The sequence below is a fragment of the Narcine bancroftii genome, unplaced genomic scaffold (assembly GCF_036971445.1).
Source record: "Narcine bancroftii isolate sNarBan1 unplaced genomic scaffold, sNarBan1.hap1 Scaffold_691, whole genome shotgun sequence".
NCBI classification, from domain to species: domain Eukaryota; kingdom Metazoa; phylum Chordata; class Chondrichthyes; order Torpediniformes; family Narcinidae; genus Narcine; species Narcine bancroftii.
In genome coordinates, this window is record NW_027212200.1 from 1 (window position 1) to 12,865 (window position 12,865).

Consider the following 12,865-nt stretch of genomic DNA (forward strand, 5'->3'; position numbering starts at 1 on the left):
TAACCCGGGGAGTCGAGTTGAACGAAGAGAAAAATGGAAGCAGGTTGCAAGTAATAGACCGGAGAAACCTGGGAAAGTGTCAGGAGGCTCTTACAAAGGAAATTCGGGTGGCAAGAAAGTAGCAGGAAATTTCACTGGTGAAGAGAATTAACCGACAAGCCCGGTCCAACTCTCCAACGTGGCCACAGGAAGTCAGCACCCGGAGTCAACCTGCACTGAGAGTATCCAAACCCCGACCATCGGACCCGCTTCTCTGGCACTGTTTTGTGGTGGGAATATTTTAAATTAAAAATTATGAAATTTCAACAAAACTACATCAATATAATTATGCACACACACGTTACACATTCACACAGCTAAAAAATAGGTATACAGAACCCCCCCCCAACAGCCCTCCCTTTTATTCCCCCCGCCTCTTTATTAAATATTCTTTCGTTCATTGTCAGAGTTTAAATTTACCTCGAATTTAAGGACAGATCACTTTTGATTTTGGAGGATTATTGACATTGAGCACCAACACAGTTTAAGTCTGGTCGGCATAGATTCAGATACTTGTTCCTTAAATAGTACGTTTTTATTTTCCATGGGTCTTCAACTCTCCATCTCTGCTGTCCCCGGAGAGTCCGACTTCCACGTGTTGGCTACTGCCAGTACAATTAACACACAAAACTGTGGGAGATCTTTGCTTATAACTATAAAATTGCCTTATAAATAAAGTCCTGGATTCCCCCCCCACCCCCCCCCCCCCCACCACCTCCAAGAAGGTCGCCCTTGTAATCCATGTTAGTACTTCAGAAATTTCTTTTCAAAAGGTTCTCACCTTCACACACATGGCCAGGTTGCATGAAATGTGGATATGTTACCCATCCAAAGTGTCCACTCTATTTCACTAACTCCTGAAGGAGTCAATGCCTGTCCCTCATGAAAGCGCTCACTTGGGAATGGTTCCATTAGGTGCACCCTTATTTGTTCAAATGACATCAAAAAAACACCATCTTTGTAACAATCTGCTATACAGCGTATACCCTTTTGTATCCATAGGTTTAGGATTCTGTTACGCATGTTGTCCGTGAACTACTCTTTGCAGATGATGCCGCTTTAGTTGCCCATTCAGAGCCAGCTCTTCACCGCTTGACGTCCTGTTTTGCGGAAACTGCCAAAATGTTTGGCCTGGAAGTCAGCCTGAAGAAAACTGAAGTCCTCCATATGCCCCCCCCACATCTCCATTGGGCACACAAAACTCAAAACGGTCAACCAGTTTACCTATCTCGGCTGCACCATTTCATCAGATGCAAGGATCGACAATGAGATAGACAACAGACTCGCCAAGGCAAATAGCGCCTTTGGAAGACTACACAAAAGAGTCTGGAAAAACAACCAACTGAAAAACCTCACAAAGATAAGCGTATACAGAGCCGTTGTCATACCCACACTCCTGTTCGGCTCCGAATCATGGGTCCTCTACCGGCACCACCTACGGCTCCTAGAACGCTTCCACCAGCGTTGTCTCCGCTCCATCCTCAACATCCATTGGAGCGCTCACACCCCTAACGTCGAGGTACTCGAGATGGCAGAGGTCGACAGCATCGAGTCCACGCTGCTGAAGATCCAGCTGCGCTGGATGGGTCACGTCTCCAGAATGGAGGACCATCGCCTTCCCAAGATCGTATTATATGGCGAGCTCTCCACTGGCCACCGTGACAGAGGTGCACCAAAGAAAAGGTACAAGGACTGCCTAAAGAAATCTCTTGGTGCCTGCCACATTGACCACCGCCAGTGGGCTGATAACGCCTCAAACCGTGCATCTTGGCGCCTCACAGTTTGGCGGGCAGCAGCCTCCTTTGAAGAAGACCGCAGAGCCCACCTCACTGACAAAAGGCAAAGGAGGAAAAACCCAACACCCAACCCCAACCAACCAATTTTCCCTTGCAACCGCTGCAATCGTGTCTGCCTGTCCCGCATCGGACTGGTCAGCCACAAACGAGCCTGCAGCTGACGTGGACTTTTTACCCCCTCCATAAATCTTCGTCCGCGAAGCCAAGCCAAAGAAAGAAAGACGCATGTTCATAGATACCAATACACTATTGCATAACGGAGCTCCAATTTTGCCATATGTATTAAACAGCCTGGCTAAATTATTCACTGAATGTCTACAAATCCTACCTGTCCTGGACGTATTAATTTCGGTAGATATTGCCCTATCCTATTAGTTAGTGCCTTTGCTACAATGTTATAGTCAGCATTGAGAAGAGAAATTGACTTGTATGATAATGTTTTTAATGGGTCTCTATTCCTTTTACGTAATGCCACCATTGAAAAAGATTCTGTAAGTGTCTGTGTCTCCACCACTCAGTCCAATACATCCATCAGTAATGAATTCAGGTGGAAACCCATCCTCTCCCAGAGACTTGTTAGTCTGTAAAGTAGTCAGTGCTTTCTCTTTTTATATTAAAAAAATAATTGTTTACATCATTACAGGAAAAAAATGAATAAAACATTAATCAAATATCCATACCCAATGATACAAAAAATACTTTTATATTTTTCTCCCCATCCCTCCTCCCACCCAAAAGAGAAAGAAAATACACACCTACCATTTAATATACAATATTAGCATATACAATCATTAATGGTTATTAAAAATGACTAATTAAGAGGAGTGGATAAGATAGGTGGATGGAAAATTATCCATAAAATCCATAGATGGTTTCCAAATTCTATAAATATTTTCAACTTGATTCCTTAAACTATACGTAATTTTTTCCAATGGTATACAATTTCACACCTCATTGTACCATCCGCTTCATAACACTTCTCCATCATCTCTCCATGACATCGCTATGCATTTCTTTGCAGCTGCTATTGCAACACTTAAAAAAATTTCTTGGTATTTGTCCAATTTCAGTTCTATATCTTTTCATAGATATCTCAAAGTAAAAATATTCTTAGATCCTTTGGTACCTTTATCTTTATAATTAGCCCTAATAATAAACTCAGTTCATTCCGAAACCTTTTCCACTTTTTCACAAGACCACACTGAATGCAAAAAAGTCCCTATTTCTTTCACTCATTTCAATAATTATGATCGTCCATTTAACTTGTGTGGAATAATACAATTGATGAAGCAATTTATATTGAACCATTTGATATCTAACATTTACAGTTTCCCTAACACTTTCATAACATAATTTTGACTAAATCTCCTGAATTTCTATATTTAAATCTTTCTCCCATTGCATTTTTGATTTACATAAATCTTTTTGCTTTCCACTCTTATTTTATATACACATTAGTAATAAGTTTCTTAACAAAAAATGTGTATTATTATATCTTCAAATTGACTTTATTTAGGGAGTCTCAAATCTGCCCCGTCTCTTTTTCAAATACATTTTTATTGATAATAAATCGAGGAAAATTAATAGGTAAAAAAATTATGGAAGTTTAAATTTTTAAAATTTAGACCTCCAAAACGGTAACAGGTTCTTTCAGCCCAAGCCGCCAATTACACCAAAATAACCTCATCCACAGTACAGTTTGAATGGTGGGAGGAAACCGGAGCACTTGGGGAAAACATGAAGACAAGGTGAAAACATACAAACTCCTTTCAGACAGCATGGGATTCAAGCCCGGCACTGATACAGCATTATGCTAACTGTTGAGCTACCTGTGCCTCTCCAAAATTGGCGCACCTCTCCGATAGTTTTCCAATGACGCAACACCCAATCTCAAGCAACTGGAAAATACACTCATCTGGCATCTACTAATCCCCATGGTGCCAGACACCAGGGGTTTTACAGTCCTTTGTAGTTGAAGGAGTCTGTGAAGGAGGGCAAATCTCCATGATAAAGGAGGTACTTGATGCCTCAGTGGGCTTTAAGATGAATATTTCCCTCAGTCAGGTGGAATTTATCCCAGGCTACCATGGGGAGCAAGGAAGGATTGCCTGGGCTCTTGGCCGAGATTTTTAAATCTTTGTTTCCCATAAATTAGGTACAAGACTGGATGGCAGCGAAGATTGGGTTACCAGTGAGCACCAGCACTCTCTCCGAGTCTAAACTAGGACTCCTGGTTCTTGACCATTTCAATTCCCCTCATCATTCCCACATAGACCTGTCCCAGACTTCATCCGTTGCCAGGTTGAGGCCAAATGTAAATTAAGATCATATTCCTCTCAGACAGCCTTACACCTAATAGCCTGAACATTAATTTGGATAATCTTAGGTAACCTCCACCTGGTTCCACTAAAGTGAAGAAACTGAGGGTTGAGCACACCTTTCATTTTTTATGGGTGCTGCATGGCCTGCTCAGTTTCTCCTCCACCTTTGTGTACTGAATTTGGTGTGGGAGGGAAGGAAATAGTGGCTTAGCCCAATTTAAATCCCCACAAGAGGGCGCAACTTCAGGATTGAAGGGCGTCCATTAAAAAGAGGTGGAAGAATTTGCCCAATGACACCACCGTTGTCAGCAGAATTTTGCATCTGTAATGCACAATAATGTTCCACAAAACAACAAATTTTGCAACACACGTTCATTATCTGAAACTGGATTCAGAATTTCTTTAGTCAGAGTGCTGAACCTTTGGAATTTGCTGTCACCGGCAGGTGTGGAAGCCAAGTTGTTAAGACATTGAATTAGGGTATCAAAGGTTATGCAGAGAAGACAGGGGAGTGGGGCTGAGTGGGAGAATGGATCAGCTCATGATGAAATGGCGAAGCAGACTCAATGGGCCAAATGGCCTACTTCTGCTCCTATATTTTCTGGTTTTGTGAAGCTTTGCAAGGAGCTAGTTTGGAGACATTTCAGTGTACAATAAATCTGCTGGAGGAACCTAATGGATCGAGTAGCAACAGTGTAAGAAACATCATCAATGTTTGGGTTGGATCAATCCATGGGACCATAAAAGGCGAGAGTCACTGGAGTCTCCCTCCCCTCCATCAATGTGATCTACCAGGATCGTTGTCTGAAGAGGGCGCACAAAATCATTGAGGACCCCTTCCAACCTGCACACGGCCTCTTTCAGCTGCTCCCATCAGGGAAGAGATCCAGGAGGATCAGAGAAAGCACCACAAGGATGAGGAACAGCTTCTTCCCATGGGCAGCGAGAATGCTGAACGACCAAAGGAACTGCTCACACTGACCTTCCATGACTCACGTTTAAAAAACAATATTTTTTTGTGTGTATATTTATCCTGCATTAAGAATCATTTGTCTGTGTGTTATGTTGGGTTGTGTGCCTGCTCATTTTTGTACCAAGGACCAGAGAACGGTTTTGTCGGGTTGTACTTGTATAATCAGATGACAATAAACCTGAAGAATGGTTTACTGGTGTTGAATCAGGAGTAAATGCTTCAGACCAAAACTTCATTTCCAGACTTCAACAAAACATTAGCTTTATTTCTCTCTCTACAGATGCCTGCTTTCCGTTTCCAAAATCACTTTGATTCACCGACCTCCAGGCCACAGTGGTTACTTGATTTTACAAGCTTTAACTGGTCAGCTGATTGCTTGAGATAGGGTTATGAGATAGGGTTATGAGATAGGGTTATGAGATAGGGTTATGAGATAGGGTTATGAGATAGGGTTATGAGATAGGGTTATGAGATAGGGAGGGTTTCTTTTTTTTTTGTCGTTATAGTTCAGCACATCGAGATCCGAATGGTCAGCATTGTGCTGAGGTGTTCTAAAGACTGGGTAATAAATACCAGTTTTGCCAATAATGCCTATTCCTTGTCAATGAGTATCTCAGTGGTTCTCAGCCTTTTTCTTCCCACTCACATCCCACCTTAAGTAATCCCTACGCTATCAGTGCTCAGTAAGGGATTGCTTAAGGTGGGATGTGAGTGGGAAAGGTTGAGAACCACTGCTCGAGATCTAATTGTTACTGAAATATTTTGTTTGAGAAAAATTCTCATTGGCCCATTTCCCTTGGAGTTCTGAAACCCTGCACATAACGAGTCAATGAGGTACGATTAAAACAGTGGTTTTCAACCTTCTTCTTTTCACCCACATCCTTTGCTAATCACAGAGCACCTATGACATAGGGAATACTTAAAGTGGGATGTGAGTGGAAAGAAAAAGGTTGAGAACCACTGGAGTAACTAAACAAGATTACCATGAGAATTATAATTCTGTTGTACAAATGTAAAATAAAACATACCAAGGTTTTTCTCCTCTCGCTTTTATTTATAAGTTTTAAAATGTACACAAATAACAATATTAAATTGCATTGTAAATAATGTTAAATAGTATCAGGAATAAAGAACTGTACATTAGACATCGAGACAGAAGGTCAGAGAGCACTCAAAAAGAAATAAGGGGTGGAGCAAGGGCAGTTTGAACCATATTACATTTCAGCCAAGTTCACATTTTGATAGGATCTATGACAGGATAGACTCAACCCCCACAGAGAAGCCAACAAAAATCACTGCCAGTAACACAAAAAGGTCAAACTAACAAGGTTACAGGAAGTTTCCATTTGTTGCTTTATTGCAGGCATTAGACCCAGAGCTTAAAAATCAGTGCACTCCCCTCAAAACGCCCAAAGTTATACAGGGTATCTGCAATACCGAGGAAGCATCTTCCTCCATTTAAAATTGCAAACAGGAACTCAGTCTTGCAATGGTCCCCAACATGTCAGGCGGTGTCACTTTTCTTTTTAAAAGGAGAAAAAAAATTACATCAGACAGAGACAATCACATGCTGTACACAGGCGAAAATTTGGGGAGTGATTGCAAATGAACTGCGCTGTAAGTCTTGAAGCCACTAATCGTTAATTCCCTTAAAGTCTTGCCAGTAGCCAAAATACATACACGTATACACACATTCAGAAGACAGTTTGCAATAAATACAATATACAACATGGATTTGTTTTGCCATTACCTCCCTAACTTGAACCAATACTAGCACCCAGCCTGGTGCCAGTCTTCAGAAATGCAAACGGCAAAACACAAGCCGTTTTTCCCCCCCCAAATTAAACTGGTCACCGATTTCAATGAATCTTCTTCCATACCATCACCTGTTAGTGCAGCGCACTGCTCTTTTATCCTCCTGAGGCCCAGTAGTTGATGTCTGGTGATAGAACTTTGCAGTGGCAGCTCTGAGCTAATGCAAATGTGGTTTAATTTGGACCCTGATCTTTTGTCAGATTGGAATTTGGAGAATTCAGTAAGTAAATGTGAAATGCATAATTAAAATTTTAAAAAAGCCATCAGCAAGAAAACCAGAGAGAATATCCCTTGAATTCTGGTTGGAGTTAACATTGCTTCTTCAGAATGGTCAAAATTCCAAAGAACACTAATGTACTAGCGACTAAATCTAGTTTATAGTCCACCCGTAGGTGAACTGTGGTGCAGGGATACTCCCCACCCAACCAACCCCACGTCTTGGACAAATCAAAACTATGTTACACTGTTCAACATCAGTACTAAGCAACAGTTTGCACTTTACAATCAAAAACTTGCTATTTACACAAATACAAAAAAAATCTCAGTTATTTATGAAATACCAATGTTTAAAAAAAACAGGGAAATAACTTAGTGTATTAAATACAATACCAAAATATCCAAGGGGCTGTTAGCATTGGTGCAGTAAATCTAAAAAAGTGACATTCAACTTTACAATAAAGAAAACAGATTTTAATTATAAATTGAAGAGGAGGCTATTGGCTGTCAAATAGCAGGCGAGAATCTTTGTGGAGAAACTTGTGAATGAGACTAATCTATTTTTCTGCTTTAAAATTGCAAACTGCTAGACTCAAACTCGCGCCCCCCCCACCCCCCCAACCACTAAACTTGCCCAATCCTGCCTTCTTTTTCCTGAGCACCGTTTGTGGATACACCCCACCAGTCAGATGCATAACCCAGGCCCTAGATTGGCAAAAGCCAGAATTGCTTTGGTGTTGAAGAACTTCTGTGAGGTTGCAAAACAGAGGGACTTTTTTTTTTAAAAAAACCAACCTGTAAACAAAGATGCAATGCTACAATATATATAGATTTTTTTGCTTAGCATAAATTGCTTTAAAAGGTGGTAGTGGTATAAAAGAGAACCCTGGGAAATTTTGATGAACTGCAATGGAACATGGAGGTAACCTTTTGCGCTTTCTGCTCACAATCAAAACGCAGGTGCTTTTTGATTTTAAATGCGTTCAAATTGCACAGAGTGAAATATTATTTTGCCATCTTCAAACATTTGACCTCGTTGGCTCTCCCTCAGTATTTGCTTGCCCGCAGATGAACCCAGAACCTTTTTTCTGCAGAGTCCCAAAATAATTTTTTCAAGTGAGGGGAATTTCAGAATGCTGGCCAGTGGCCCTCACAGAGGGTGGCAACGATCCATCTCCGTAGGCAGAGGCCCTGGTGCCTAAAGTCCAGGATTGTGCTGACTCCAAGCTTTGTTCCGATAATTCAAAGCCTTGAAGTTGGTGGGAATCTGTTCAGGTTTCTGGCTGCTGAATTTGCAAGAATTTCACAGAACACTTAGAAAGCCACAAGCACCGAGGTTGTCAACACATTTACACCTGGACTGGAATTTTAAGAAAAATCAATTGTGCCAGACATGAATTAAAGAATTAGGAGCATAATACATTTTATATCTTGTAGGCGGTCTCTAAACCGCATTAAAAAGAGGGCTTTTTTTTGGGTATTTTGGTCTGTCTCGTTGCTTTCTTTTCCTTGTGATCCAAGCTAGTCTTTGTACTTAACTTCAACGCTAGGTGGGCAACCGTTTAAAAAGGATAGCGTCAGTCGCATTTTCAAACAGTTAGCACCTACAAGGCATGGCTGACAAAGCAGGGGAAGCCATTTTACAAAGGGATCCATCCTTAAAAGGAGCAAGTCACATGCACAACCATTTGGCAACAGACATGGGGAGACACTTGAGCATTCAGTCCCGCAGCTCCACCAGATGCCCAGCTGACGCGCAGCTTTCTTCCTTGGATGTTTACTGGGCACTGGCCGGGCTGAGGACTCATGCACACAGAATGTATGTGGGCATCCAATTGCGCTACACACGTGCAGCTATGATAAGGGGTTCTTCAACAAGATGAAGGGTCACTTGAATGAGACGGGGGGGTGTAAGGAAAGAGAGAGCGCCTAGACATTTTAATCGGAACAACTCCTGTGCGTAACTGCCTTCTAGGCCAGAGTCCACAATTGGGGCTTGACCATGCACTTCAATATTCTGCCACAGTTGTATTAGATCTAGGTTCATCCAATGTCAGTGTAGACCCGGTCGGTGCCTTTGCAGGAATGAAAAACATCTGAGGCCATAAACGAAAGGAAAAAGCTTTGCAAAAATACCCCCTACGGCATGAACAGCTTGGTCAAGCATTGTCAAGTAATCAAAACAAGGAGTGCACTCAAAAGGGAACATGGCATTGAAGCTTTACACCTGGATTAGAAAACCTCGTTCCCCCACTCTGAATTTCTTGATCCTTACTTGAAGAACAACAGAATGCTATAAAAAATATTTTTAAAAAATAAATACATACATTCTTCAGAAATTAGCAGCCAATGCGATTCCAAGTCACTGGTTTTGTCAACACACAAACACAAGATATAGTCGTCACTGAAAAGAAAAGCTGTTCTAATTTCACAAACTCTCTTTAATGATGGTTTGCTGGGCAAGGATTTCCTCCTTCCCTTTAATACCAGGTAGTGCTGCTATTTAAAAAAAAATCATAACTGATTTTATATATAGTTTTTTAAAAAATATTATGTCTTATCACCCTGGATATAGATTAAAAAAAACTTGATACTTACAAGGAGAGATACGGAGTGAATATTATTCAGAGCGAAGGTTCAGAGTGGGAAGAGGAACTAAAAGAGACGCCTTACATACAGGAACCTACTTGATCGAGAACGAAGGGGGGTAATCCCAATTTTACTTGCACCACACCACGTGAACTGCAGCCATGGTGTGCAGGTCTTGCTACTTAAACCGAGCTACTGTGGGAAACACCCACATTTCTTTTAAAAACTACAGCAGCCAAACCTGGCGTCGCAGAAACAGGACTACTGCAGGTCACAAAAGCTTTTGGACCTCGGTATTAAGGTATTTCCTTTTTCTCTCACCTCCCATCTTTTTATTGACGTCTTGGGAAACCATCACACACTCAGCAGACAGGTGGCGAAAGGCAAAGACAAGACATTTGCAACTGACCACAGGAGCAAGCTTGAAGCCCTGAAGGCAGAACTTCCCCTTGTCGGGGTGAAAAGGACAGTCGAGGCAAAATCTGGGTTTTCTTCCAGGTAAAGAAAACTCCAAGCATACAAGGAAGAGGGTGGGGGGGAAATCTACATAATAAATCGGAGGTGATTGACAAGATCATTGCAAGTAAGTTCTGACTGAAATTGGAGATCCCGCATTGTTAATTCACACACAAATACAAGTGCGGGTCATTACGAGCCCTCTTCGAATATCCTCCCTGAAAGCCTGTGCGCAGTGGTCAGTGTTGGAAAAGTTGTCCCAGTGTTGGCAAAGGTTCTGGGGAGGGGAAAACAGACCATTATTAGAACATTCCTTCTCCCGCTGTGAAAGAATAAGTTTAACGAATATGCTAAACAAAGGGAAAAAATACTGTAGTCAACTTGAAACATGGTGATAATGTAATCATCTTCTAACTTGACCTTCCGTGTGTTGCAGTGAGATAGTAACTAACACCACAAAGAATGTAGTAAAAGTAAATAAACCAAGAGTCAGGACCCCCTGACATTTCCTAGCCATTTGCAGACACAAGGGAACAGGTTGTGTAAAAACAGGAATCGCCAGCTGTGTGAAACTTGCTGGGTCTCACGGTGACCCCTGCCCAAAGGTGTAGAAAAGTGCAATAACACTCTGTATGCTTTGAGTGGAGCTCAGTGTAGAGAATGTGTTACTGAACTCTTTGTACCTCTCACTCCTGCTAGCGTTATCAAGGTTGAATAAGGAATCTGTTGTACACTTAATTGGTTCTGCTGTTTGTTTTATTACAGTGCGGGTCGACTTTCACACTTCCACCCCACCAAACCCCCTCTTAAAAACTCCCCTTATAAACAAAGGCGTTGGTGATGTGTCTTAAGTGATCTAGTGGAAATCTGGATCCAGTTTTGACCCAGCCAAGGTGACAACTGGTAATGGAGTCTGCCCTTTGCTCAAGCTTGGAGATCTACGGCATAGCCAGCACTGCCCTGTACCTCAGCCGCTCAATCCCATAGTTGGACAACACACAGGCGGTCCCGCGAGCAAAGAAGTTGCTGGAGGGATTCAGAGGGTCAGCCAGCATCCATCCAGAGAAATGGACTGGGAACCCTTTATTCAGACAAAAATCAGGAGATAGCAAGCACAGAAAGGAGTGGTGGAAAGAAATAGGATATTGGGTAAAAGGAAGGGGAACCAAGGAAAGGGTACATCTTCTCATTTTCCCAACTGGTACTCAATTTACACTCTGTCTTGTCTCCCTACTCCTCCTTTATTTGTCCAGTATCCTACCACCATGCCCATCCATCTTCACCCTCTTCCCAATAAAAGGTCCCAACCCAAAATCTTCATAAACTCAATATCCTACACATCCAGTCAACAAAAATGGGTTTAACCAGTGGTTTTCAAACTGCCCCCCTAAACTCATCCCACTTTAAGTAATCCCGATGCCATAGGTGCTTTGTGATTAGTAAGGGATTGCTTAAGGTGGGATGTGAGTAGCGAAAAAAGGTTGAGGACCAAAAACGGTAGAGGACCAAAAACGGTAGAGGACCAAAAACGGTAGAGGACCAAAAACGGTAGAGGACCAAAAACGGTAGAGGACCAAAAACGGTAGAGGACCAAAAACGGTAGAGGACCAAAAACGGTAGAGGACCAAAAACGGTAGAGGACCAAAAACGGTAGAGGACCAAAAACGGTAGAGGACCAAAAACGGTAGAGGACCAAAAACGGTAGAGGACCAAAAACGGTAGAGGACCAAAAACGGTAGAGGACCAAAAACGGTAGAGGACCAAAAACGGTAGAGGACCAAAAACGGTAGAGGACCAAAAACGGTAGAGGACCAAAAACGGTAGAGGACCAAAAACGGTAGAGGACCAAAAACGGTAGAGGACCAAAAACGGTAGAGGACCAAAAACGGTAGAGGACCAAAAACGGTAGAGGACCAAAAACGGTAGAGGACCAAAAACGGTAGAGGACCAAAAACGGTAGAGGACCAAAAACGGTAGAGGACCAAAAACGGTAGAGGACCAAAAACGGTAGAGGACCAAAAACGGTAGAGGACCAAAAACGGTAGAGGACCAAAAACGGTAGAGGACCAAAAACGGTAGAGGACCAAAAACGGTAGAGGACCAAAAACGGTTGAGGACCAAAAACGGTAGAGGACCAAAAACGGTTGAGGACCAAAAACGGTTGAGGACCAAAAACGGTTGAGGACCAAAAACGGTTGAGGACCAAAAACGGTTGAGGACCAAAAACGGTTGAGGACCAAAAACGGTTGAGGACCAAAAACGGTTGAGGACCAAAAACGGTTGAGGACCAAAAACGGTTGAGGACCAAAAACGGTTGAGGACCAAAAACGGTTGAGGACCAAAAACGGTTGAGGACCAAAAACGGTTGAGGACCAAAAACGGTTGAGGACCAAAAACGGTTGAGGACCAAAAACGGTTGAGGACCAAAAACGGTTGAGGACCAAAAACGGTTGAGGACCAAAAACGGTTGAGGACCAAAAACGGTTGAGGACCCAAAACGGTTGAGGACCCAAAACGGTTGAGGACCCAAAACGGTTGAGGACCCAAAACGGTTGAGGACCCAAAACGGTTGAGGACCCAAAACGGTTGAGGACCAAAAACGGTTGAGGACCAAAAACGGTTGAGGACCAAAAACGGTTGAGGACCAAAAACGGTTGAGG

The 12,865-nt window shown here is 42.4% G+C and overlaps 1 protein-coding gene across 2 annotated transcripts in view; it reads right to left on the reverse strand.

Annotated features, from left to right (window-relative positions):
- Positions 1–6,162: 6,162 nt before the first annotated feature.
- Positions 6,163–12,865, reverse strand: part of LOC138751101 (casein kinase I) — a 34,713-nt gene continuing 28,010 nt past the window's right edge. For both annotated transcript variants that reach the window (XM_069913179.1, XM_069913178.1), the window contains exon 10: positions 6,163–10,482. The gene's annotated coding sequence lies outside the window, so the exon portion shown is untranslated. The remainder of the gene's footprint in view (positions 10,483–12,865) is intronic.